Source organism: Talpa europaea, assembly GCF_964194135.1.
Source record: "Talpa europaea genome assembly, chromosome: 4".
In the NCBI taxonomy this organism is placed as follows: domain Eukaryota; kingdom Metazoa; phylum Chordata; class Mammalia; order Eulipotyphla; family Talpidae; genus Talpa; species Talpa europaea.
This window is the reverse complement of record NC_140070.1, coordinates 54,682,953-54,709,463: the sequence shown is the minus strand read 5'-3', so window position 1 is coordinate 54,709,463 and position 26,511 is coordinate 54,682,953.

Genomic DNA, 26,511 nt, shown 5'->3' with positions numbered 1-26,511 from the left:
GACCTTGGATATGGTGATGCAATAAATACAATAGGAAATATCTTATTCATCAAAGAGACAATTAACAAACTGAAATCATTAAAAAGATGAACTTCTGCCCTGTGAAAAACAATGTCAGGAAAATGAGAATACAAGTCACAGACCAGGAGAAAATATATGAAAATATCTTCATATCTTCATTTTTGCTGCCCTGCAATGCCACTACACAGTCACTTCATCCTCTTCTTCTTATTATTATTATTATTTTTTTTTAGCATGCCTCAGATTTTTTTTTTTTTTTTTTTTTTTTGGTAGGATCCTCGCCCAGTGGCCTGGGGATCGAACCGGCACTGCAGAGGCTGCGGGCAGCCTCACAACCCAGCGCTCAACTGCTGCGCCACCAGGGGAGGCCCTTCATCCTCTTCTTTACCTAGAAACTCTAGTTACTCACACCTCAGGACTCATGCCACATGTTTCCACCTTTGAAATGTCTTTCTTAACCAAAGTGGGCACAATACCCTACTCCAAACTCACTGGGCACCCTGGCATATATTTACCTTTTCCAAGGCAGTGCCTATCATCATAGTCTGTATTTGCATTACTAACCTAGCAACATTCCTTGAGAACAGCAAATCAGATCCAACACCTCTTTTCACATATAGGGAATGGCATGAGAGTGGGTTAGCAAATGATCAAACTGATTGGTGCTGAATGTACTTACTTTCGCCTGTCCCCCCTCCCCGGATTAGGATGAGCTAAATGGTGACTGGGCCTCAGGTTCAGTGTGATCATAAGTTGGAGCACATGGGAGTTTCCATTTTACATGGCTCTAGACCCAGTGGGGACTCTTCAAACATCCTCAAGGAAACTGAGAAGCACAACCCCCGAATCTCATTAAGGTTCATAAGGAACAACCCCAAAATCTCATTAAGGATCATAATAATAAGGTGATTGGAAGTAATAGCCCTTTGAAAAGCAAAAATGGTTTTAGGTGGGGAGGGGCAATGAGATATTAAAAAAGACATTTGATAAAGGATTATTATGAAAACTATGCAAACATTCTTAAAGCTCAACAATAAACAATCCAATTAATAACTAAGCAAACAATTTGGACAGACAGCTCACCAACAACATACAAATGGCAATGAGCACATGAAATGATGTTCCACATCATATGTCTTTAAAACAGCAATGAAATACCACTTGTGTCCACACAAAAACCTACATATGGATGTTTATAACAGCTTTATTTATAATTGACAAAACTTTCAAGAAACCAAGATGCCCTTCAATAAGTAAATGGATAAACTGTGGAACTTCCAGACAATAGAATATTATTCCATGCCAAAAAGAAATAAATGGAAAGATATAGAAGAAACTCAAATGCATATTACTAAAATGAAAGTAGCCGATCTGAAAAAAAAAAAAAAGCTATATACTATTTGATTCTAAATATATGATACTCTGAAAAAAGCAGCCAATAGAAACAGTAAAATTGTAAGTGATTGCCAGGGGATAGGGGTAAGGAGAAAAGATGAATAGTTTGTAGAATAGTGTATTCTCTATGTTACTATACTGATGATGACATGACATTATATATTTGTTAAAATCCATAGAACATACAACACCTTCAGTGAACCTTCATGTAAACTATAAGCTTTAAGTAATAATATATGCCAATGTAAGATCATCATTGGTAAGAAATATACCACTCTATTAGGGGGATATCAGTAATAGGGAAAGTTGAATATGTGTGGGGACTGCGAGTGTTCAACCGCTTTCCACTCAATTTTGCTGTGAACTTAAAACTGCTCTTAAAAATGAAGTTTAAGAGCCTCCCTGGTGGCGCAGCGGTTGAGCGCTGGGTTGCAAAGCTGCCCGCGGCCTCTGCGGCACCGGTTCAATCCCCGGCTGCTCCCCAGCCACCGGAGGAGGGTCCCACATGGCACGCAGACCTCTCCTGCCGCCCGCTGCTCCCCTCAGCAGTGTACTTCGGTCCTTCTGCCTGCTCTGCTCCCCGCTCTGGCTCTGGTGAATTCTCTCACCCTCCTGCGCTTCTGACTGTACCCAGTGCATGTATAAACAAAACAAACAAAAAATAAATAAATAAATAAATAAACATGCCTCTATTAAAAAAAATGAATTTTAATGATTAAACACTTTCAATTGCACAAAGATTTTATTTCATGCCCCCTTCCCTCCATTACCCTCCTAGAACCTAGTCATTTCCTGAGGTGAGGAAGATAAATAAGGCCTTTTAGTCAGAAGCACTGAAAAAGATGCCAGAAATTTCTTAACCAATTTTTATTTCTTTGCAGGTACCTCCTCATATAGGATTAGAAGCCCTTCTCATCTCTATTTTAGGAACAATCTAGCACCAGAGGTTGAACCAGAGAATAAAAAAAGTGGGTGGGAATTGTATGGGGACTATAACCAAGATGAAAATGCATACATTGTGCAAAAATGAAAAATGATGTAAAAAATCTATAAAATTAAAGAAACAAAAATTAAAAAATAAATTCCTTTGTAAATTAAAAAAAAAAGTGTAGATGCCATAAATGAAAGTGAAGTCAATATTACATGATCCCATTTGCATGCAATGTTCAGAATAAACAGATCTATAAAGAAAATAAATTTGTGCTTTCCAGGGACTGGGGAAGCGGAGAGGGGTCACAAATAGTGGCAGTTAAGGTCTGGGTGGGTTTTTTTGGGCGGGAGGTTATGAATATGTTCTAAAATGTATTGTGCTTACGGGTGCACAAATCTGTGAATGCACTAAAAAACATAGAAGTATGTGCTTTGTAAATTATATCTCAATAAATTAGTTTAAATAAAAATGGGTGAGGAAAACTCAGGGTGAAAATGACCAAGGGTTGAAGAAAGCAGGAAGGGTGGGAGTGGAAAAGAAGATCAAAAGTGGGGTTATTTTCCTAGTCATTGTCCAACATCCCACCTCCAACCTCTGAGCAATGACCACACAGTGATGCCCTGACAATAAAAGTTAGGCTACAGATAATTAAGGTACAGGAAATCAACTCTGTGTCTCAGTCTCTCTGTGAATGATGCATGAGTTGGAATAATCAGCTTGAACAAAAGGAAGAGAAATTTTGCACATGTTTCTGGACTCCCTCTGTGTGTCTATTTAACAGTGTGGTTGTTTGGAACCAGATTCTCTCCACTACAAAGGGGAACTCACAATAGGGTGTTACCTATTTTTGAATCCTGATGCTTTGAATTTTAAGGTAGGATTACACTGGAACCTCAGAGAGCTGTGTAGCCAGACTATATTCTTTGATTCTCCTAAAATTGCTTTTATTTAATTGTGTTTCTTTGCTTGCCCCTATTTGATAAAAGAGCAGCTCAGTGGCAAGGCGAGCACCAGGCCTGCACTGTGGCAATGAGCACCATCTTCCCCACCCCCTTCTCTTTCCACCTTGCATCACAGCTCCTGTGTGCACCAGATTTCCTGAACACGAAGGCTGATGAGAACTAGGGGCAAAGCTGAGTAGTCATGTGGAACTTAAAAACCCTGAAAATGTGCACCCCCACACCTTTCTCCCCTGACTTGGTGCTTTGGCAGCTAGGATGACTCTCTTCAGAGACTATAATAGCTGCTATCTTGACCCCTCTGGTGGATTCAGCTTGTGGGTTACATTCTAAACTTTAGTCCTTTCCTTCTCACCATTGTGCTCTGGGCCCTTCCCAAGCTCTTGCTTGTGATTCCTGTTAGGAGGTGCCTTGGATTTTGTTCTTCTGGCATCTTTGCTTTTGGACCATGGTTGTCCACTCCTGGTCCCTGCCTGTTTGGCTGAACTGAGGTCCAAAAGGAGATGGTTGATTTCAGAGTTTTGACCTCCTTCTCTCCTCTACTCCTCTTCTTTCTCTTGTATTCCCTTTCATTCTCTCACTGATTAAATAGCTGAACACTAGAGTTTGATTACTTAGCACTCCTGTAAGCAGATGGCACAGACTCTTAGAAGGGCTAATATGAGTTTTCCCTCTTGACAATTTGAGGTCCCTGCATACCCCTCATTTGCATGGTATATTTAGTTTCCTGAAGTTTTACCTGGTATCACATTGAAGACTGCATCAATAAAGCAATTCATGAAAATCAACATCATTTTTATTGTATGGGTTGTATTCCCAAGCATATCAATCGTTCTGACTACATCAGAAGCAACCAAAGCTCTTGTCAAATGCACACATGAAAAGTTACTGACTGAGGCCCTCTTCTATTTCATATCACAGCTCAAAACTCATAGAGTACATTACATATTCTTCCCGTAAAGAAACTGGGTAAAACATCTCTCTCATCTCAGCTCTAAGAACAACTATTCTAAGCAAATCAATCCCTCCCCATACTTACTCCAACCACTACCACCATTCAGGAGTTAAGATACAGTGAATTTTATAATTGATCATCTTTCTTTTTAAATTCACCTTTCAGGAGAATTAAAACCAAAATTTCTGCCTGTTTATATGTGATGTGCTCTTGTCAAACTAAATTCATTCTCCGTTTACTCCAATTACATCATCAATTTCTTTTATTCTGTTTGTTACATATCTGTATGTCAACTCGAATGCTTTTCGCAACAAGGGGGTAAATGGGTTAAAATGTAAGAACTTAGCTTTAGGTACCAGAATTCTGGAGTTAAGGAATCAGGCTTATTGCATCCAGTCCTCTGCCTTTACCCTTTGAATGGGTTATTGGCATCAATGTTCCCAGGGGGTACAACTTGCAAATGCGTAGAGGCTACATATGTTTATTACCCATAATATTAATTATGGATATACCATAATATTCCTAAATGTTAGAAGCTACAGAGTTTTATCTGGAATACCCCTATATTTTAGAGGAAAATAAGACCTGGAAATAACAACTAATAGATTCAAGTTTTTTCAGGGAGTGAGAAGGCTGTGATAATAAGGCAGTGCTCTTGATTCTTCACCTAGTCCATTTTTTACCATATCATATCCATATCATCAGCCAATTTACTGACTTCCAGGAGTCAATCAAGGAAGGTCATTGCTTCTCATTCCAAGTGTTATTATATTTTAAAAACTAACCAGAGGGATACACTCTGGATGACCTGAGATTTAAGCACTAAGAAAACGCAACTATCTGGGTTTAACACATGAAAGACATTGAGAGCTAATGGACCATCAAGGGACCAGGTGTTAAACAGCCCAAAAGTCCCAGGGCTGGACTTGATTTCATTGCCCACACTGGGTTAGTCTGGTCTTCTTCTAGGTCTTCTTCTAAATTTCTAGTCTCTCCTATCAGAAGGAGCACCTCTTAGAAATAAAAGAATTCTCATATTTCTGTGGAGCTGTTCAGTATGATATTAGCATGTTCAAAGAGAAAGCAGTACTTTCAAAAACATTTTATTGATGGCATTTTTCTCCCTTCAGGAACATGAAAGGTTTGGTGTAAGAAACTCAGATATTACATGGAATAATTCAGAGTTTGAGTTTTCCAGGGATCAAAGTGTTTTCAAAATCACAACACCCAGAAGGGCAATTTATTTATATTACATGGCAATTAGTCATATGTAGATACCCTAAAATTGGTTATGGTTACATATTGCAATAATTCATAATCTATTACTCATAAAATGACTAATAAAATTGCAAACTACAGGAACAAACCTGATTCCTCCTGAGTCAGTCTGCTCCCGTTTTGGGTTGCTTGTTCATTTTTTATTTCTCATTTTTTATTTCTCTATATCTCTCTTTTATTTCACACACACACACACACACACACACAGACACACACACACAGTAACTCAGTCACTCAAAAGATACAGCAGTTTGGAGATCAAAGCTTCCACATCTCCAGTTTTGAACGTCTCTGGAATAGTTAAGCCCACTCTGAAATCACTATAGTTTTCATAAATCTCATTTGCTTTTATCATACCATATTCTAACTGGTTCATCAAGGTGGAGTTGCTAGTTAATGTTCAGATAGTTCAAGAAATAAACCAACAAGTGAGATTAAAGTATATAATATGCATTTTGTGGCAATTAGTCAACTTAGTTGTTTCAGTTATTTTGATTTCAAATTTTATATAAATGAATACAGACCCAGCCTTAGAGTTCCCTGTATGCTTCTTTAAATTCTTTTCAATTATATTATATATATTTTTAGTTGTAACTTTAATTAATCTATTACATTGGTTTAAATCACTATGTATGATTTTAAGGGTATAGGTTCACACCTACTCAGATGTATGTTATCACTCCACACACACCACAAAAGCATCCATAATCCTCCACCATAGTGGAGACTGCTTTTCCCCTTCAATTTTGAATTTAAATTCTTGTGTCTTAAGGGAAATATTGGAAATGTAACCAAGTTAGGCAAGTTATCTTACTTCTCAGAACCTGTTTCCCCATCTATTAATTCCTCATCTTTCAAGTTTGTAGTGAAAAGTAGGCATAATAGAAGTTAATCACTTAAGCATGATGCCGGGCATGTAATACAAAGTTATTGTCCTTAGTAATGATAAAAACACAAAGACTTGTTCTACCATGATAATAAGAAAAATCAGCTAGTTTTATTGCACAATCAGAACAATTATAATAAACAACATTTCCCATATCATTCTACAAGCAGCACCTTCATTTTCTTTGAAACTCCCTTGAAATTCTCATACTATGTCAGGAATTTGCACTCCAAAAAAATTTCTGTGGAATTATGCACAGATAATATCAACACTGTTTTTTTCTTTCCCAGTGTGATGGCAATTCATAGCTGCTCAAATAAATCAATCTTATCTGACTGACACTTTTAGTAGAAACAAATGTAGGAGTCAATGAAAGAATTGATCTGTGATTTCTTTCTTAGCAAAATTCTGTGCTTAGTGATCCTTTAACAGACTTTGAAAACTGCCAGTTTTGTTTCTTCCTTTCTGGTTGTGAAAGGCCAGTTTTTTACCTTCTTTTGGCATTTCATGTACTAAACCAGGAGTCACCAGAAAGGTCTTTTTAAAATATACTTATTTTGGGCCTCTCTGGTGGCACAGGCGGTTGAGCGCAGCGCTGTGGGGCTGTCAGCAGCCTCTGCAGTGCTAGTTCGATCCCCGCCGGTCTCGGAGATGCCCACATGGTGCGGCAGACCTCTCCTGCTTCGCCCGCTGCTCCTCGCAGCAGTGTATTTCAGTTAGTCTGCCTGTTCTGTTCCCTGCTCTGTCTCTGGTGAATCCTCTCACCCACCCACATATCTGGCCTGTACCCCAGTTCTTGTATAAATAAATAAATATTTAAAAAAATAATAATAAAATAAAATATACTTATTTTTTAAAGCAGGATTAGGTTTTTATAGTCTTCAGCAAGTTTTGATGTTATGACTTCTTCTTTCCTCCCTACAAGTTGTCCCAAATGGGAAGGGAAGACCACCATGAATTGCTAAAACTGACTATATTTACTGTCTATGGAGGGGGTGCAACTGTAGCAAAATGAAAGAAAAAAATTGTCCAACTTTATAGGAGTGAGTTATAGTATCTGTAAAGATGAGGATACACTTTTTTTATATTTTCTTGCAAATAAGAAAACTGTAACAACCAGAAGAATAAAAAATTGCAATGAATGTTTTCGTTTTTGTCTTGGTTTATCTAATATTCAATGGTAAAATAATGACAATGCATTTGCAATATTCTATAATTCCTTTATTTGGGTATATGTCTAGAAATGGACACTTCTTAAATCAATAGCCTTAGCAAGATTTATAAACAATATTAAGGTATTATGTCAGTCATCTTGAGTTGCCATAACAAATACCATAAACTGGTTGGCTTAAACAACAAAACTTTGGGCCTCCCCGGTGGTGCAGCGGTTGAGCTCTGGGTTGCAAAGCTGCCCGCAGCCTCTGCAGCGCCAGTTCGATCCCCGGCTGCTCCCCGGCCACTGGAGGAGGGTACCACTTTGTGCACAGACCTCTCTTGCCACCCGCTGCTCCCTTCAGCAGTGTACTTCGGTCCTTCTGCCTGCTCTGCTCCCCGCTCTGGCTCTGGTGAATTCTCTCACCCTCCCGCGCTTCAGACTGTACCCAGTGCTTGTATAAATAAATAAATAAATAAATAAATCTTTAAAAAAAATTATTTTCCCACAATTGTGGAGACTGGAAGTCCAAGATAAAGGTATGGGCAGATTCACTTCCTGATGGGACTCTCCCTGGTCTCTAGATAATTGCTTTGCCATGACATAGTGCAGAAAGAGAGAGAGGAATTGTTTTCTCTTCCCCTTCAGATAGGTCTATTGGATTAAGACCTCATCTTTTTGATCACATTCAATCTTAGCTACCTACTAAAATCTCTATTTTCAAATACATTATGGGGTTAAGATTCAATAGATGAATTTGAGGGGGAAAAAATTTCTGCCCATAGTAAAACATGTTTTTAATATCAAAAATAAAGTATGAAGAGTGGGCAAAACAAAGACAGGAAAGGGAGGGGAATTTTGCGGGGTGTGAAGTGGTAAATATGGGTGTCCTTTTTTTGTTCCTAAAGTATGGGCCGCTTTTAAGTTTATGGGCTCAAGTTTTATTGCTACAAACAACCAATAATTAAGAAACATTTCCTGGCAGGCTATCCCACAGAAAGGTGTGAATTAGCATCATTCTCACAAGTTTCCACAGAATTCTCAGCTAGCTGGCATTGTTATAGCAACCACAGTGCCAATGGAAGCAGTCGTGGTCTTTGTCATCAAGTATCACTATGGTAACAGGAGTCTCTGGAAAGTAAAAGAGAAGAAAATCTTAAACTGTCTACTGAAATCAAAGAGGTTTGTGAGGTGGGGGGGAAAGGTGGAGGCTGAAATGAACGTGAGGCTGGAGCAAGAGAGAGAGCAAAGAGAAATTACTGTACAGAAGCTGAACAAATAAATGAGAACAGAAACAGCATGCAAAACAGAGGGCAGAGATGTGGCTTACATAGGAAGGAGGAGGCTGGAAGTAACATGGAGGCATAAATAGTAAAAAAAAAAAAAGTGTTTCCCATAAAATGGATTTGTGATATTTATCAATTTGAATAGCCCAAAGATCTACAGATAAAAAAAAAAAAATAGAAACTGCTAAGGTCTACATTTTGGGAAATGTCTGGTGTGTTATTATTAATATTGAAGAAATATTTAGAGTGAGGCCACAAGATACTAAGAAAGGGTAAACTAATTTGTGGAGTGCTTTTGGCACAGTATCTTGCTGACTAGGAATTCTTATAATATTTGGTGCTCAGAGAGAGGCACCACTTTTGAATGTGGATCTTCCTTTATTGGACAGTGTGATTGTTCCAGACAAAGGGCATGTTGCCATTTAGTCCATTACAAATATATATTTCCTTCATTAAAAGATCTTAATGGATTTTTTTCCATGAAAGAATTAAGGTAATTACTCTAATACTATTAAAAATAAGTGGCTATGTCATTTGGAATAAAACATCTTCACTTAATATTTTCTCTTTTATTAGTGGTAAGACAAATTGAAATTTTTTACGACCCAATATTAATTTTTGCGAAGAGACATGTATACTTCATTAAAATTTGCCACTGAAATGTTGCTCCTGAGGCCCTTCCTGGTGGCACAAGGGGTTAAGTCTCAGCACTATGAAGCTATCCGCAGCGACTGCAGCACAAGTTCGATCCCCGGGCAGGGAGATGACCCACATGGCACAACAGACCTATCCTATCTTGCCCATTGCTCCCCTCAGCAGTGTGTTTCAGTAGATCTGCCTATTCTGCTCCCCACTCTGTCTCTGGTGAATCCTCTTACCTTCTGCACCTCTGGCCTACACCCCAGTTTTTGTATGCATAAATAAATCAATCTTTTTTAAAAAAAATAGAATGTTGTTCCTTTTCCTTTCAGAATTAAGAGATGATTTTGAGAAATGAGAGAATGAAAATAGACACAGGGAAAGAAGAGGTAAATTCAGCCAATAATGCAAAAGAAAAATAACAAAAGCTTGAGATTAAAGCAGAAAGTAAGACCTATATTCTGCATCCTTTGCAGAAATCTGGTACCAATAATTTTAATAGGCTTTTTCTTCATGTTTTTTTAAATTTTGATAACAACCATTTCTCTTAAGCACTGTACTTCTGATGTCATTTGCTTACTTGGCAAGGGATGATTTGTGGCCATTCTCTCCTCTGCTCAGAAGTCACTGGCTGGCAGTAGGAATGAGCAACCCTCTTCATGGAGGTCCAGGTTTTTAGTGACCAGAGGCCCCTGCTGACCTGCTTCCACCAGAGCAAGTCCAGAGCAAGCCCTGAGTACATCATGGGATGAACATCTATCTGGTCTTTGGGATTCTCCCCACAGGCGTGGGTGCCAACAGTGATGAGACCTCTTTCTGAACATTTATGATTCCAGGGACCTCCCTGATGGCCTAGTCTCAGCACTATCACTGCGATGACCCATCTCAATCATGGCCTGAGGGTGATCCCCGGCCAGGGAGCTGACCCACAGGGCATCACAGACCTCTCCTGACTCACCTGCTCTTCCCCTCAGCAGTGTATTTCAGTAGATACTCCTGTTCTTCTCTCCATTCTGTCTCTAGTGAATCCTCTCACCCACCACACCTCTGGCCTATATCCCAGTTCTACACACTCACGAAAAATTTTTTTGAAAGTTCATGATCGAAAACTAATGCAGAGTTTTTTTACTGTCCAACCCTAAGTCTCAAACAAGTTTTGTTTTTTGAATATCACAGCTATGTTTTAATATTTTTCCCATTTCTCTAACAACACACACATCACGCATCACATATGTATTCTACATCTATAATTCAATGAAATATATAGTCAATTTCTAAAGATCGTGACATGTGAGAAATGAAATCAAAAAGTGAGGAAATATGCAAATAAAAATTAAATTAGGGATTTCTTAAAAATTAAACTTGTGAAGTATAATGTATAAACAGACAACTGTCTGATCATAATTGTGTTGTTGAATTATCTCATAGGAAACATAATTGTTTAATCATTATCCAAATCATGATATGAAACATTATGTTCTGCCTTTTCAGTGGTTTGCTAATAGTGTAAGAAAAGATCTTTGACATATTCTGTGACCACAGGCACAAAATTTATGTTGTAAGATGGAGAAGCAAAACAAAAATATTCCAATGTAAGGGCTAAGAAATTTGTGTTCCATGTGCAGAGAGAGACCCCTACTGGAGTAACTTTTTCATTTTTTCAAAAAAATCATCTAAACAAACCTAGATAAATTTTGAGAAAAACAGAAATAGCTGTAGTTCTGCTGACTTTAAGATAAAATTTCTGAAAACATTTTATTCCAAGAAATAAAAAAAAATGTTTAAATTATACCACAAAAACTTTCTACAATAGAGGAGACTTTGAAGTCTTCCTTGATGTTTGCTTCTCTGCTTGTTTTCTTTTTATTCCAATTTAGTTAACAGTACAACCTAACTTTTTTCTATGTGTCTTGACTTCCCCATTTCTTTGATCCCTGCTGAGCTGATCCCTTTCAAGGATGCTCCTGGAGGCCCTACGGGGTGCTTGGCTGCTTCTCAAGTTCAGCCTGGCCCTGTTATCTGGTATCTGAGACAGACTGTGAATGTGGCAATTGACTCCAGGGTGTAGAACAAAGTCAGATAGATGCATGTCACTTATACTTTCTCCACCAAGTGATTTAATTTTTTCAGCACTATGTACTTGCTTTTTTTTTAAAGATTTATTTTATTTATGCATACAAGAATTAGGGTACAGAGGTGTAGGGTGTGAGAGGATTCACCAGAGACAGAGTGGGGAGCAGAACAGGCAAATGACAGAAATACACTGCTGAGGGGAGCAACGGATGAGTCAGGAGAGGTCTGTTGTGCCATGTGGGCAGCTCCCTGACCAGGGATCAAACTCATGCTGCAGTGGCTGCGGATAGCTTCATAAGTTGCGTCTTAACCCCTTGGCCACCAGAAGGCCCCAACTACGTACTTGCTCTTAACAAGGGTTCTCTTTGTGGTGTGTCTGGGGTCTAAGAGTGTAAATTATAAAGATAGAATTTCCAATTAGTACTTTGCTGAGGATTGCCATTTGAGATAAGAGCATTTGGCACTGGATTATGAATGCATAGGGTGTTGTCCTCTCTGAAGTAGGAAGGTGAAGCCTGGAATAATCCCCTGCACCAACTCCATGCAGTTGTGAAAGTTTTGTCATGATCCCTTAAATTGAGACGGGATATGCCCAGAGGAGCACAGAATATGCAAATGATGATAATTTTAGAACCAGCATTGGTTCTAATTTATCTAAACGCCCCACTCCCTCCACACATGTCCTTTTTCTGTTTACTATCTCAGAAAAAAACTACCAAATAAAACCCTCCTCACCCCAAACCACCATGCCAAAAAACTCACCTCTCTCCTTCACCTGGACCATTCTCAAAAAGTTAGCAATGTCTGTTGATCCTGAACTCCTAAGAGGTTCTGTGTGCATTCAGCTCAGGTTTGGAAAGATTCAGGGCCTTCCAGTGAAAGCAATCATGATCTTTCATCTTAACCACTGTGATAGGAAGAATTACTGCCTCTAACTTATCAAATCTCCAAATGGCAGTGGGGGAGGGGAATTATAACTCTCTTTACTTAAAGCATTCCATCTCAGTCCTCAGTGCTTCTGAGGTCAAAGTTTATTGTACTCTACAAAAGGTCTCTCCAGCATCTAGATTCTTCTTTGGTTCTAGTTCTCTCTGCTGGTTGACTTTTCCTCATGTTCCTATACACTGACATCCCTGCTGCTAGAAGTTTTCTGAAAACCTCTTTTCATACGCCATTGTAAGAAGAATATACTTTTTCTCCATTGTTTACCATGCCAACAGTTTGTGACTACCTTCTTTTTGAAACTTTTATGATCTTTGCCTTCTAAGTACCATTGAAAATAACCATTTCTTCCTTTATGCTAATATTATAACCTGTATATTATTTTAGGGTCAGTTGTTTGCCAATTTCTTGAATTTAATTAGTCACCTGGCAATTACCCCACACTTGAGGCAAATGTGGGCCATTCCTGCTTCTGATTGGCATTCTTAGTGCTCATTCTAGGACATGATTCCTAAAAGGAGCTCTTTCAGTATTCGTTAAATGTGTTAGTGTTATAGGACAACCCCAGGGGGGAACAGATAACCCAATTTATGAGTCCTTACTAGTGCTTAGGAACTCAGGAGAACACCCAACAGCAGACACATAGAGATGGGGAGAAAAGTTTATTTAGGTGGGAAATGAGAAAAGAACAGAGAGTGGGGGGAGAAAGGTTAATTGACTGGTACTTCCTATCACCAAGAAAGTCTGAGCTGACATACCAGTGTGCAAGCAGTCCCTTCCCCCTTTCAGGAAGTCAGTTTCGGTGTCATGGTGATGGGAGTGGGGTCTGTAAAGACATCAGTGGTAGAATCCATGCAGGATGTCATTCACTGGTTCAGAGGTTGTTCCTCATTCTTCCTAACATTAGTAAGGTGCTTAAAACCGAACCCAGTGATTCTGAAGGTGAAATTTCTGGAAATGTAAGGCATTAAGTTATTTTAGCTGAAAGATAAGTTCTTATCATTAGAAACTATACAAACGGGCATGTGTTATGCAAAGATAAAGACAATTCAGTTCTAGAATGCTCAAGTCAGGACACCAAGAAGCTAAATTGAGCTTCATTAGCACATGCAGTAGATTGCATTTTGGCAAGAGTGGTGTTTTTGCAGAGATTATTATAGCAGTCAAAGGACGTCAATTGGAGATAGGTTGGATGAAGACTATATTTCACCTTCTTTGTGACAGTCAAAGGCAGGTATAAGCAGTAGACTGAAATTTGAAATATGCTAAAGAAGTAAATGGGACATAGAACAGCCCAAGGGAAGGGAAGTACTTTGATATACAGAGAGCTTTCCTTTTTCCTTTCCTAAATTTTTATTCCTTTCTATAAAGTTCCAAGCCTTCAATTGTATTAAACACTTTAGACTGAAATCATTTAAGACTTGGGGACATGCATAAATGGGGCTGAAAGGTAGTGTTCACTTAAGACAAAGCAGCCTACTTAGGATTAGCGGAGGTGTCTCACAATGTACTCCTCAGAGAATCTCTAGATTCAGAGCGAATTAATGGATGAGTGACATTCAGAGCTGCTGCTGGCTCTTCGAGCAACCTTGCAAAAATTAGAAGAAGGTGCTTATTCTCCAGTACTACTTATTTGCCTCTGCCAGGAAATTGACCTAATATGCTTACATTATGACTCTGTTAACATTTGTTAAGTGGACTACAGAGCACCAGGTGGTAAACTTCAGTTCAACAACAGATCACAAGAATTGCAATAGATTTTATTAGTCATAGGCCCTGGGGGAAGTACTGGGCATGGAGAGAAAGACAACTGGGGCCTTTGTGAAGTGCCTTGGGGTTCTTAAATTAGCTTAGAATGGCCAATTCAAACCAAAAAGCCAGGTTTTCAAAAAGTCCAGTGGGGTTCTTATCTAAGGGACTCAAAAGGCCTACAGGTGTTGGCAGGGGAGACTGCTGATCTCAAGGGCTATTGGGGAAATCCTATCTGAACCTGAATTTGCTTGTAATGCTGAAGATTGCTACCTAGTGCATGCAGGGTTTAGCATCACCTTAAAATTGCTCCAGGCTGCTTGACCAAACAAAATGGTTGCTGAGGCAGCAAATATCATAGTGTAGCTTCATCTAACTCCAGATAACTTAGTTTGTTAAAATATTTTACTCCCATTTCCTAGAAAAAATTGTTACATTAACTCCATGACACCCGCATTGTAAGCTGTGTCCCTTTGTATGTGGTGTCCCTATACACTATAGACCTTCATGACCATATGAGAGAGAGGCAGTTGAGTACATCAGCATGCCTTGGAGATCCCCAGAGCATTTGGAGTAAGAACCTGTTAATCAGAGTAGGAAAGGACATGTCAAAGAGGACAAAACCACTTACATTTGCATGAATTAACATTTTTGAGCAATCACACCATGTGTGTACATTTCCACCAAATTAAGTAGCAACATAGATGATGACAACTATAATCTAGCACATCTATCATTAAAAGAAATTCCCCTTTGAAGCCAGTTCAAGGCTTTTTGCCAGAGACATCCTTAAAAAAAAGAAAGGTTGATGGATGTGACTGCTATAGGACAGCCCCGATATTGAACGGGTTGCCTGGCTGTGGGTCCTCACCCGCACGCTTAAAGGGGACTTATGAATACTCCACTACAGGCACACACAAAAGGTTAATAAAAGGTTTATTTACAAGAGAAAAGGAAATAAGGCAAATGTACAACTCAGGGAGAAAATAGGGAAATAAAGTCTTTAATGCGTCCTACCCGATCTGCCGACCTGGAAACCCAAAGTCACTCTCAGAGCTGGCTGGACGCTGCTAGCTGGTGGAGAGCCAAAATGGGGGACCCCTCCAAAGCCCACGTGTTTGGCTTTATACCAACCTGACTGCTTAACCCCACTCTCAGGTCCCAGCCACCTTCCCTTTGGTGGTGATGGGATTTGGAGTTCCCAGTGTCTTTGGCTTTGGCCTGGGGTGGGGGTAGAGTCCACAAAGTCTGTATAAAATTAGCTTTAGGACATTCTTTCCCCCTAACATGACCTCCACTATATAAATCTGAAAAGGTGAGATCCTGCATCTGTGAGTCATATTCAGTGTTGTAAGCCAATGTTACCTCAATTAAAGAAAAGAAGAATGAATCCATAAGTAATCCCCCCAAAAGGCTGAGATGTCTGGTCACCTTGGTCATTTCCAAAGGATTAGTTCCACGCTGATTGTGACTAAATTTTCCTTTCCCTTGAAAGATGTGCAATACCCAGCAGTATCTGTTTATACAAGGAACTATCAACCCTGACACCCTAGGCAGTAAGGACTGGAAAAAAGACTGGGGACCCAATTTCACGGCTACTGTGTCTGGTCAGTCCATGTCCTGTGAAAAGCAAACCAACTGGGATTCTGCACTCAGGGCTGAGAGAGGCTCAGAAAAAGTCAGGGTGGAATGTTTGGGCCAATAGGAAACATGGGAACAATAAGCGCATTCAAAGTAGAGGGAATAGAGCAGATCAAGTCTGATTTGTCAAGGTAAGGACATGGAAGTGGAGACACCCTGGGGTGATACTACAGATAGGGAAGACTCTGCATGTGGAGCTGACAGCACTGGTTTCCGAGATAAAAGAGTTTGGAAAAAAAAAAACTTAAATGCCAAGTTTTTGTCTAGGAGGTGCAATCTCAGGGAAATAAGGGGGGTAAAGAGGGAGCAGGGAGTGAGGCAGAACAGGAGAAGAACAAAATGTAAAGCAATGTATTACAAATCTGGCCATGAATTCCCAGGAAGACAGGACTGGCATTTCAGTTACATGAGATAAGTGTACACACAGAGAGATCTGTTTCAAAATAATCCAATGGAAGCAAAGAAGAAACATCACTTATTGATCAAAGTCCCAGGTGCCTGGATATTAAACTTCCTGCTAATCTGGGTTGTGTTAACCTGACTTCGGGGACAGTTTCATCTCAGGGCTGACTGTCTGGGAAGTGGCCCAGTTCTGAAGGTCTGCAGGTGAAGCTTTGGGTAGTACACAAAATGAGCCTGGAACTAATATTTAAGGACCCATCTGGTGTTCCAAGGTAGAGCATAAATACTGTCCCCATGGGTAGGGGAAAATGGAAATGAACAAATATTTTTGAGCTCTCTTTGGATTCTGCTGAATTCCTTTCCAATAAAGCAATGTTTAGTAACCAGAGTAGAATCTTCCTCTTGCATCTGAAAACCCTGCTCTCCATCATAGCCCACTATCTTTTGGGTTGTGAAATGCAATGCTCTTTATTTGCTCTGGATTCAGAGTGTGGGTGAATATAAGCACACATGTCAGAGTTTGGGATAAGCAAAACTTTTTTTATGACTCTAGAACAAATCACCAATGAGATATTAAAAAAGAAATATTTCAGATATTATTATAGAATATGAAGAAAGGAACTACCATTGCTGATGATCACTTAATATACCACATGCTTATATATGTTATTCAAGCCCCAGAACAGCTTTCAAAAGAGGCATTAAGTAGATACCACAGAAAATTTCAACATGGCCAGAGTTGTGCAGGTACCCACTAATTGCCATTTCTTGGAAACTTAAACCTCCATTTTATGTAATATTCTCTCGCTCTGATACCTTAATTCATGTTTTAGCTGGCATCTTTGACTTTTTCACTGTATTTAACGCAACACTTCTTACCTAGTAGGCCTCAAAAATGTTCAACAAACAGAGTTGGATTCATATGCCATCTGCTACTCAGAACTGCCTTTTACAAAGTAAAAAGCTTCTTTGTATTCACTTTGCATACTATAGCAATGGATTTTCATTTGCTTATGGACAAGCATAGCTTGTACAAGCATAGCAATCTTGATGTCTCATCAAACTTGTTAAAAGAAGAATTTACCTGTCTGTATATGTCTGTGCATGTATAATAAGTCTTTTGTTTTGGAAAATGACAGAGACAATGATAACTATCTGCAAATCACTGAAATGACTGCTCTATAATTAACACTCATTTTTATGTTGTACACCCAAAGATTCCCATTTGATTTTAACCCATTGTTACTATTTATGTGCTATTTGTTCTTCTCATTGTAGGTTGGAACATGCCAATTAGATTTACTTACAGGTGGATTATTTTATGAGATAGTTTGGTGTTTCCTGCCCCAGCACCTCCAAATGGTGCTGCATTCATTCATGTAGTAACAATTTATGGGGCACCTTTTGGGTGTCAGGCACTGTGGGGGGGCTTTGGTATTTTGTGGGCCTCAGTGAATTATAAGCATTGGCTTGATCCTTCTTGATGGCCATTGATTTTTATATTAGCTACATGAAAATCTAAGTTGCTGTAACAATGAACCTAACAAACAAACAGATTAAGGAAGGTTATTTATCTCACCTAATGGTCTGGAACGGGTAGGTGGACTCCTCTTTCCTATGTGGCCCTTGCAGGACCCAGCTTCCTTCCCTCATGCTTTCACTCTCGGTAGTCGCCCGTATTGGCATGGTTAAAGATAGATCACAGGTACCTCCCTACAGCTCAGGGGAAAGAAAAATGGGGAGAAGGTTGTTTGCAATATTTTAGGTGACACATATCACTTCCATTCACACTTCAGTGGCCATATCTAGATGCCAAGGGACACGGGACATAGTAGTTCATTTCTAAGTGGGCACAGGTACAACTGCATTCAGGTGGAGGCGGGGAGGAGTGGATGTGGCTTCAGCCTCAGGACACTCAGGACTCTGTGTGTGCTGTGCTCTGTTGCCTGGGGGAGCGGCACACCACTTTTTTACAATGGCCTTGTAGCCATTCTAAGACCTCATTTTTGGAAGCATAGGTTTTTGATCACCAAAAACTTCAAGGTTCTGTTGAACTTCATGTTGGTCCAGGAAAATACCAAGTTTTGTCCCCATCCTTGATAGAGCACCTTTTATTTTTTCACTTTCCTGGTCTCATTCCTAACTCTGACCCCAAACTGACCCAACTCTACCACTTCTCATTTTTCTAATTTACTCTCTTAGAAATCTAATACTGTTAAAGCTAATCTTTTTGTGGCAGGATATTAAAATATTTATTAAGATATTAATTGGCGGGCCTCCCCTGGTGGCGCAGGCGGTTAAGCACAGCGCTGTGAAGTTGTCCGCAGCCTCTGCAGGACCGGTTCCAACCCGGCTGGCCGGCGAGGGTGCCACATGGCGCAGCAGACCTCTCCTGTCTCACCCACTGCTTCCCTCAACAGTGTATTTCATCAGTCTGCCTGTTCTGTTCCCCGCTCCGTCTCTGGTGAATCCTCTCACCCTCCCATGCATCTGGCCTGTGTCCCAGTTCTTGTATAAAATAAATAACTCTTAAAAAAAAAAAAGATATTACTTGGCATATTTGCTTTCTTATTTTAGAAAAATCAGAAAGATAAATGCATATGTGTTATGTTTAGTGTTTATTTTCTGAATAGTTAGGTCACTGCTTCTCTTGCCTTGAGTAGGTTGGGGTCAGGGATAGAGGTGCTATATTGAAGGCTATAAACGCAAGTTTCCTGGTGGTCTCCGTTTGCAAGGTCTGAGGTATTGAATGGGCTGAGCTAGGCCAGTCTTTCTCAAAATGTATCTTCCCATCACACTTATATGGAGGGATTATTAATAAACACTGGCCGCTGGGTCCCAACCTCCAAGAGCCTGTGGATCTGGGTAGAACCTGAAAACTTGCATTTCTAACAGGTTTCTAAGTGCTGCTGCTGCTGCTCTGGGGATCATACTTACAGAACCCCTGTGAGAGAGGTGAGGTGAGGAGGAGGAGGTCCCAAGAGTACTGCAGAAGCAACATAAGAAAGGAAAACAATTTCCTCAGGGTGAGAATGAGCCAAGGGTCCTGGGGACTTGTGGCCTGCAAGGTGTACCGAGGAAACTTCTGATAATTGCTTCCATCAGCGTCTCCTGCTTTTGCCCAAAGAGGAGCTGTACCCCTGACCTCAAGGGACCATGTGACTTTTGCTAACATGCATAACAAAGACAGACTGGATTCCTGGCTGCTTTGCAAGCCTGTGAAGTGTTCTCTGCTGAGATCCCCAGGATCTGCCCATGATCCTGGAGAGCATCAGGCTTAGTAACCCTGAGATTGAATTTTCCAACAGCTCTGAAAGATTATGCGTAGAATGAGATTGAATTAGTTTTAAATAAAGAGACATGGCATTCTGGCATGTCTGGGTCTGCAGGGTAAAATTTCTATCTGCTTCATTGACTAGATTTCTAGCCAGGTATTAAATTAGGGCCCTACCTTTCTCTTTATATCTATAAAATCTTCCAAGACCACAGGGAGAGTACATTAGAATGTCACTTATAAATCCTGTCATTTAGCTCTGAAGGGGATTTAGGCAGAAGAAACACATCTAAAGATCATGCTCATGACTTTGAACTTTTGTCTATCCAGTGCAGCCAGCACAAGACTTCTGAGGTTATAAGTGAAATGACCTGGTAGCCAGTTCTACAGATCTCCGCTAACTGCAGACCTCATGGTTATACTTTGCTGTTGTACTTCTGTAACAGGGTGGTCCCCAGGAAAGGGGGAGGTTCCCTGCCCCACCCAAGGGAGGGTGGAGCTGAGCAGGAAGAGGAGAAGCTGCAGAAGAGACTGAGGAAGGAAGGAAGAAGGATGGAGCCAGAAGGAGACCTGGAGGAGGCACATGGAGCCTAGAGACACGTGAAGAAACTGCGCTTGTCTTTTGGTCGTGGACTGGGTGACACAGATGTGGGTGAGACCCGTGGGGAGGTGACAATGGCAGCTTTTATCTTGATGTTGATTTTGCTCTTTTCCTTTTGGGCTTGTCTGATTGTTTCTGACCCTTTTTTGTGGGTCCCCACTGGAAGATGCTTTAGACTTGTAGCAGGCTTTGGGGCCTTGTTCTGGGCCAATCCCATTTGGATGGACTTTCACCCACGAGGGGACGGGTAACTCTGGATGCTTCATTTAGAGACTAGACTCTTTGCCTTACCTGTATTGTTTCCTAGTTTTATTAAAGTTCCTTCCCATTAAAGTCTCATGTGTTTTGTGTTGATGCGGCGGATGGCAGAACCCATTTAGAATAGGCAGGTTTGCGGGGTTTGGGCTGCCCCTCTCCCTGTCCTATAACACTTCTACAAATACTTTTCATTTAAGCAATAGGTGGAAACTTTTTACAAATATTATTTTCCCTTGGTTCTCTCAAACAAAAGGCCATTTTACATACACCAAAATGTTTAAAGCAAATATTCTTAATCAGAAATGTTTGCTATCCAAGCAATATAAACAAAGAAATTTTCAAATTTCCATGTATTTACCCCCAAAAAGTATTTTCTGGGACAAAGTTTCTTCTGGGAAACATGTGTCAGGGAACTCTGAGTATCTGGAGTATATCATACAATGTTTTTTTTTTTCTGTTCTTTCAAGGTTCCATTTCATTTTGGCCTTGAACTTTTAAACATAGCCAAGAATAATGTCTGTTTTTTGAATCTATTTCTGACTTTTTATAGGAACGTGGAAGGAAATGGTCACTGTATTTAAAGGAACTGACAATGGAAAGAGAGGGTAATATAAAGGTTTAGGTACTTATTGGATGTTGTCAATGAGACAAGCCACTATGAAAGAAAGTAGAAAACATTCCTGTTATAAATGCACTGTATTCGTATTGGATCATTAATTCATATCCTGCTTTCTACAAACCACATCATTACTTGACACAGAAATGGCCAAGTTTAGTCTCAGGCTAAACTTTATAATACTTGTGGAGAAACCACAGAGCCTCACTTTTTGCTCATTGATGAACTCACTCAGGTGATCAGCACTGTGACTCTGTAGGGTGTGGCATAAATAGAAGTCAACATGTAGTGCCCCTTCAAAAAGATAACACTGATTTATTGCTTATGTACACTTAGAGATTTGGCCAAGTGCATTTTGGGACACAAATTATCAAATGTGTAAGAATAACTGCACACTGGACACTGATACTGCTACACAGTTTGAAGTTCAAAATAAATTGATAAAAGTAGCTGTAGCTGTTTCTGTTTTTATTTTGGTAAAAGCACCACTGGACCTAAAACTTTCATCAATGGGAAAGGAGTAAATTATATAGGGAATCAGTCTAAGTCCACTGAACCACTGCGGTTTCAGTTTTTTTTTTTTGTTTTGGTTAAAATATAGGGAGTCTTGGGCCTCCCATGGTGGTGCAGGCGGTTGAGCGCAGCGCTGTGAAGCTGTCTGCAGCCTCTGCAGTGCCGGTTCGTTCCCGGCCAGGCAGCAAGGGTCCCACATGGCTAGGCAGAGCTCTCCTGTCGCGCCCGCTGCTCCCCTCAGCAGTGTAATTCATCAGTCTGCCTGTTCTGTTCCCTGCTCTGTCTCTGGTGAATCCTCTCAACCTCCTGCGCATCTGGCCTGTACCCCGGTTCTTGTATAAATAATAAATAAATCTTAAAATAAAATAAAAATAAAATATAGGGAGTCTTATGTGTGCTATTTGGCTAAAATGTAGGGAATTCTTGACATTGTGTTAGGAGATGTACACATATTTCTCATTGAAATGACCCCAATAATACTATAAAGTTGTCATGTGTCTTAGTTCAGGCACATTAATAAATTTGTTCATCATAGCAAAATACCAAAGACTTGGTGGTTGAAAACAGATTTATTTCTTATTGCACTGGAGGGTGGCAGTTCAATATCAAAGTGTTATCAAAGGTTGGTATTTGATGAGATTTTCCTTGGGTTGAAGACTGCTTCTTTCTCCTTGTGACCTCAAAGGGACTTTCTTTGGTGCATTTAGGTAGAAGGAAAAGAGAGGGAGGGAGGAGAGAGAAAGCAAGGAGAGAGGAGGATGGGGGAACTATTCCCATTTTGAAGACTCAACCATATGACCATATCGAAACCTAATTATCTCCCAAAGGCCCCATCGCCTAAGACCACAATATATGAACTTTAAGAAACAGAGTTCAGGGCCTCCCCTGTGGCTCAGCGGTTAAACGCTCAGTTGCAAGGCTGCTGGCAGCCTCTGCAGCGCCGGTTTGATCCCCGGCCACCACCGGGCGAGGGTCCCACATAGTGCCCAGACCTCTCCCGCCGCCTGCTGCTTCCCTCAGCAGTGTATTTCATCACTCTGCCTGTTCTGTTCCCTGCTCTGGCTCTGGTGAATTCTCTCACCCTCCCTCGCTTCTGACTGTACCTGGTGCTTGTATAAATAAATAAATAAATCTTAAAAAAAAAAAAAAAGAAACACAATTCAACCCATACAGAGCTATTGTTATTCCCCTTTTATAGATGGAAAAATTATTTTTTAAGGATTTATTTTATTCATGCTGACAAGAACCCGTGTACAGACCAGATGTGCAGGAGGGTGAGAGGATTCACTAGAGACAGAGCAGGGAACAGAACAGGCAGATCTACTGAAATACACTGCTGAGGGGAGAATGGGGCAAGACAGGAGAGTTCTGCTGCACCATGTGCACAAGATAGAAAAAAAAAAAAAGAAATTATATACAGCTACAAATTATGACCCATGTTCAGAGAGTTTCAAATCTATGTAGTTGCAAAATGCAGTAAAGGATTGTACTATGAAAAAATATCCAAAATTTGAAGCCCAAATCTAAGTTAGCTAGGATCGACACTGCACTGCAAAGGCTGCCCACAGCTTCACAGCGCTGTGTTCAATGGCCTGCACCACCAAGGTGGCCCTATATGCAGGAGAAATTAAATCTCAGACAGGTTCAGCTAATCAATGGAGGACCCAAGGATTTTTTTTCAGATCCTAATCCCTTGAAATCCATATTATCCACATGGAGCCAACCTTGGGACATCATTACTCCCTAATGTCAGTGTCATTTAAATGACATCCCCCAGACCTCAACAACTGTGTGTATAAATAGAGTCATAACAAGAACCTTTCTTGTCTTCCTTATTCAGGTTCTTATTTCTTATCATTTGCAGCCTCCAGTCCTTCTGGGAGATGACAGGCAGATATCTCCAGTGGGTAGCAGTAATTCAGTTTCAGACACCTGCCTTCTCCATTCCAGACCCAATATCTCACTCTGGGCTGAGATCCTGGAGTCTTTAAGTTTCATGCCTTCCTACTGGAAAGGTTTATTGAATGTCTTCTGTGTTCCTGGCACTGTGTTTTGGCACTGTGCACAAGATAAGGAAAAAATGAAGAAATTATATACATCTACAAATTATGACCCATGTTTAGAGAGTTCCAAATCTGCTTAGTTGCAAAGCACACCTTTTCTCCCTCTTTTCTGAGTGTGCTATGAAAAAATATCCAAAACTTGGGGAAAACAGGGCAAAAAGGTAACATTGTATTTCAAAACCATACTAGACTAATGATTCTGAATCAGGGCAATTTTGTCCTCCAAGGGTCATTTGGTACTATCTGGAGATGCTTTATTGCTATAATTGGTAGGGAAGGAGACACTGGAATCTCCATAGAACCATCAGAACAGCCCCCCACAACAGTTATCCAAGTTATCTGGCCCAAAGTTACAAGACTGTCAAGGTTAAGAAACCTGCACTAGACCGTTATTTACCAAGCCAGATTCAGGGTCATCTGATGCTTGCGGGGGACTGTAACTTTGACTTTCTATTTACTACTGCTTTGGTCTTCGACTTTGTAAAGTCGGATGTTAACTTGCAGAAGATTTATAAATGATTTATAAGTACAAAGATTTTATCGTCCTCTTGGTTTTTGATCAGTATTCATTTTTTAAATCTAACCCAATATTGTTTATTTCTCTCAGTATATATTCAGCCATGCTCATTATTTGTCATAGTTATGTTCTCCAAAGTTATTGTGAGCACTGAACTAGTGAAGACTGATCCATTATTCATAGAGGAAATACAATTAGGTTTCTTCAAGTTCCTAGTCACACCATTTTCATCAGTTAATCAATATATGACCTAAATTTGTGTTTCCATTTGAAGACCCCTTATTTAAGAAATGCAATTGATTCATTAATGTTAAACTCATGGCTAAAAGTTTTATAATTCATGCCTGGATGAAGCCTATCTAACGTACATGTATAAGCATATCACAAATTTCTTGTGCTTAAAAACAATAGGCAATATCCCAACACTGCCTGGGGGGAGTCCCTTGGGACAGTAAAATCACTAATGAAGAAACAAAAAGACAAAAAAATATGATAATAAATAGACTTCCAAGAGGGTAGGTGCTTACAGTATGACAGCTGGAACTAGGATTCATCTTCCCTCCATTGGGAATGTGTGTTGACTTACACTGACATCTGCATGTCTTTAACACACCACAACTATTTGTGAGATATGGACTTTGAGAGTTTGTGAGAAAATTCACATGTCTGTAAGCTGGAGGTGCTACATTATGTGAATAAGCTGCTAAGAGGAAGGCTGATGTCTTGAGAACCAAAAGTGAGTTTACAATCGCTGCATGCTTAGAAACCAACTGTGTTTTATTTTTTAAAGCTATTATATATTTTCTGGTTGGGGAGTTAAATTAAAAATGATATTAAAAACCCAGCAAGAGATTTAGTAGTATATTCCTTTTCTTTTACCTTTCTTTCCTTTCCTCTTTTCTTACCCTTTAACAACTTGCATTGACCTTACGGTCTGTGAAAATTACAGGGAGAGTGTGTTTTCATCATTTAGAGCAGTGGTTCTCAACCGGGAGGAATTGTGGGCCCCCAGAAGACAGTTAAGAATATCTGGAGACACTTGATAAACAAGGTGAAAAGATAATGCTCACAAAAATCAGTAGTGCCAATGTTTTGAAACTGGTTTATCTAAGTGTGAGCAAACCTTTTCTATAAAGAAGCAGATAGCAAGCATTTCAAGCAAATTCTATTGCAACTAATAAACTCTAGTATATTGGCCTTGGACAAAGTGTAAATAAATGAACCTGGTTATGTTCCAATAAAACTTTTCTTATGGACACTGTTAAATTAAACAAGGAGGCCATTAGACTGAAGTGGTTCTCAGACCAATGTGGTCTACTTAATGAAGCCCAAATCTAAGCCTGCAATACCTCAAGGTTATGAAACTGAAACCCAGGGTACAAGCTAATCACAGCCAACAAGGCTTCAAGCTATACACAATCAACAATTTCCTTACTTTCATCTTTTCTCTATAAAGTGCTCCCCAGTAGCTTCTATTAATGGAGTGCTTCTGTTACTTGAACAAGAGGTACTAAGTGATCCCAAATTATTAAAAGGTGTACACTCTTTTTTTTTAAAAAAAAAAGATTTATTTATACAAGAACCTGGGTACAGGCCAGATGCGCGGGAAGGTGAGAGGATCCACCAGAGACAGAGCGGGGACAGAACAGGCAGACTGTCAAAATGCACTGCTGAGGGGAGCAGCAGGCGAGTCAGGAGAGGTCTGCTTCACCACGTGGGAGTTTCGCCGGCCAGCCGGGATCAAACCTGCGCTGACAAGGTTGCGGACAACTTCACAGCGAGGCACTCAACCACCTGCACCACCAGGGGAGGCCCAAAAAGTGTACGCTCTTAAGGGATCTGCCATCCATTGCGCAAAGACAAAGAAAGCAGACTTTTAGTGTAGTAGATCTTTGTTCTTTTAAAGATTTATTTATTTACGCATACAAGAACTGAGGTGTAGGCCAGAGGTCTGGGGACTGTGAAAGGATTCACCAGAGACAATGAGGGGCAGGACAGGCAGATATACTGAAATACACTGCTGAGTGGAGCAGCAGGAGAGGCAAGAGTGGTCTGAGGTCTACTGCGCCATGTTGGTCATCTCCCTGGCTGGGGATCGAACTCGTGCTGCAGTGGCTGCCTATAACTTCATAGCACAGTGTCTATAACCCCTGCACCACCAGGGGGGCCCAAGTGTGGTAGATCTTTTATAGAATTATTGTGCATAAAGAAAAAAGGACATGCTTAATCAGTTTCCCAGCACAATACCCCAAATAACCCAACCACTCATTGACAAATGCCCACTCAAACAGGTTCAGCATAAAGTAAAGCTTCTGAGGCCCAAAAGCTTGCCACAAATCTAAGCACCTTCTGGTGGGGA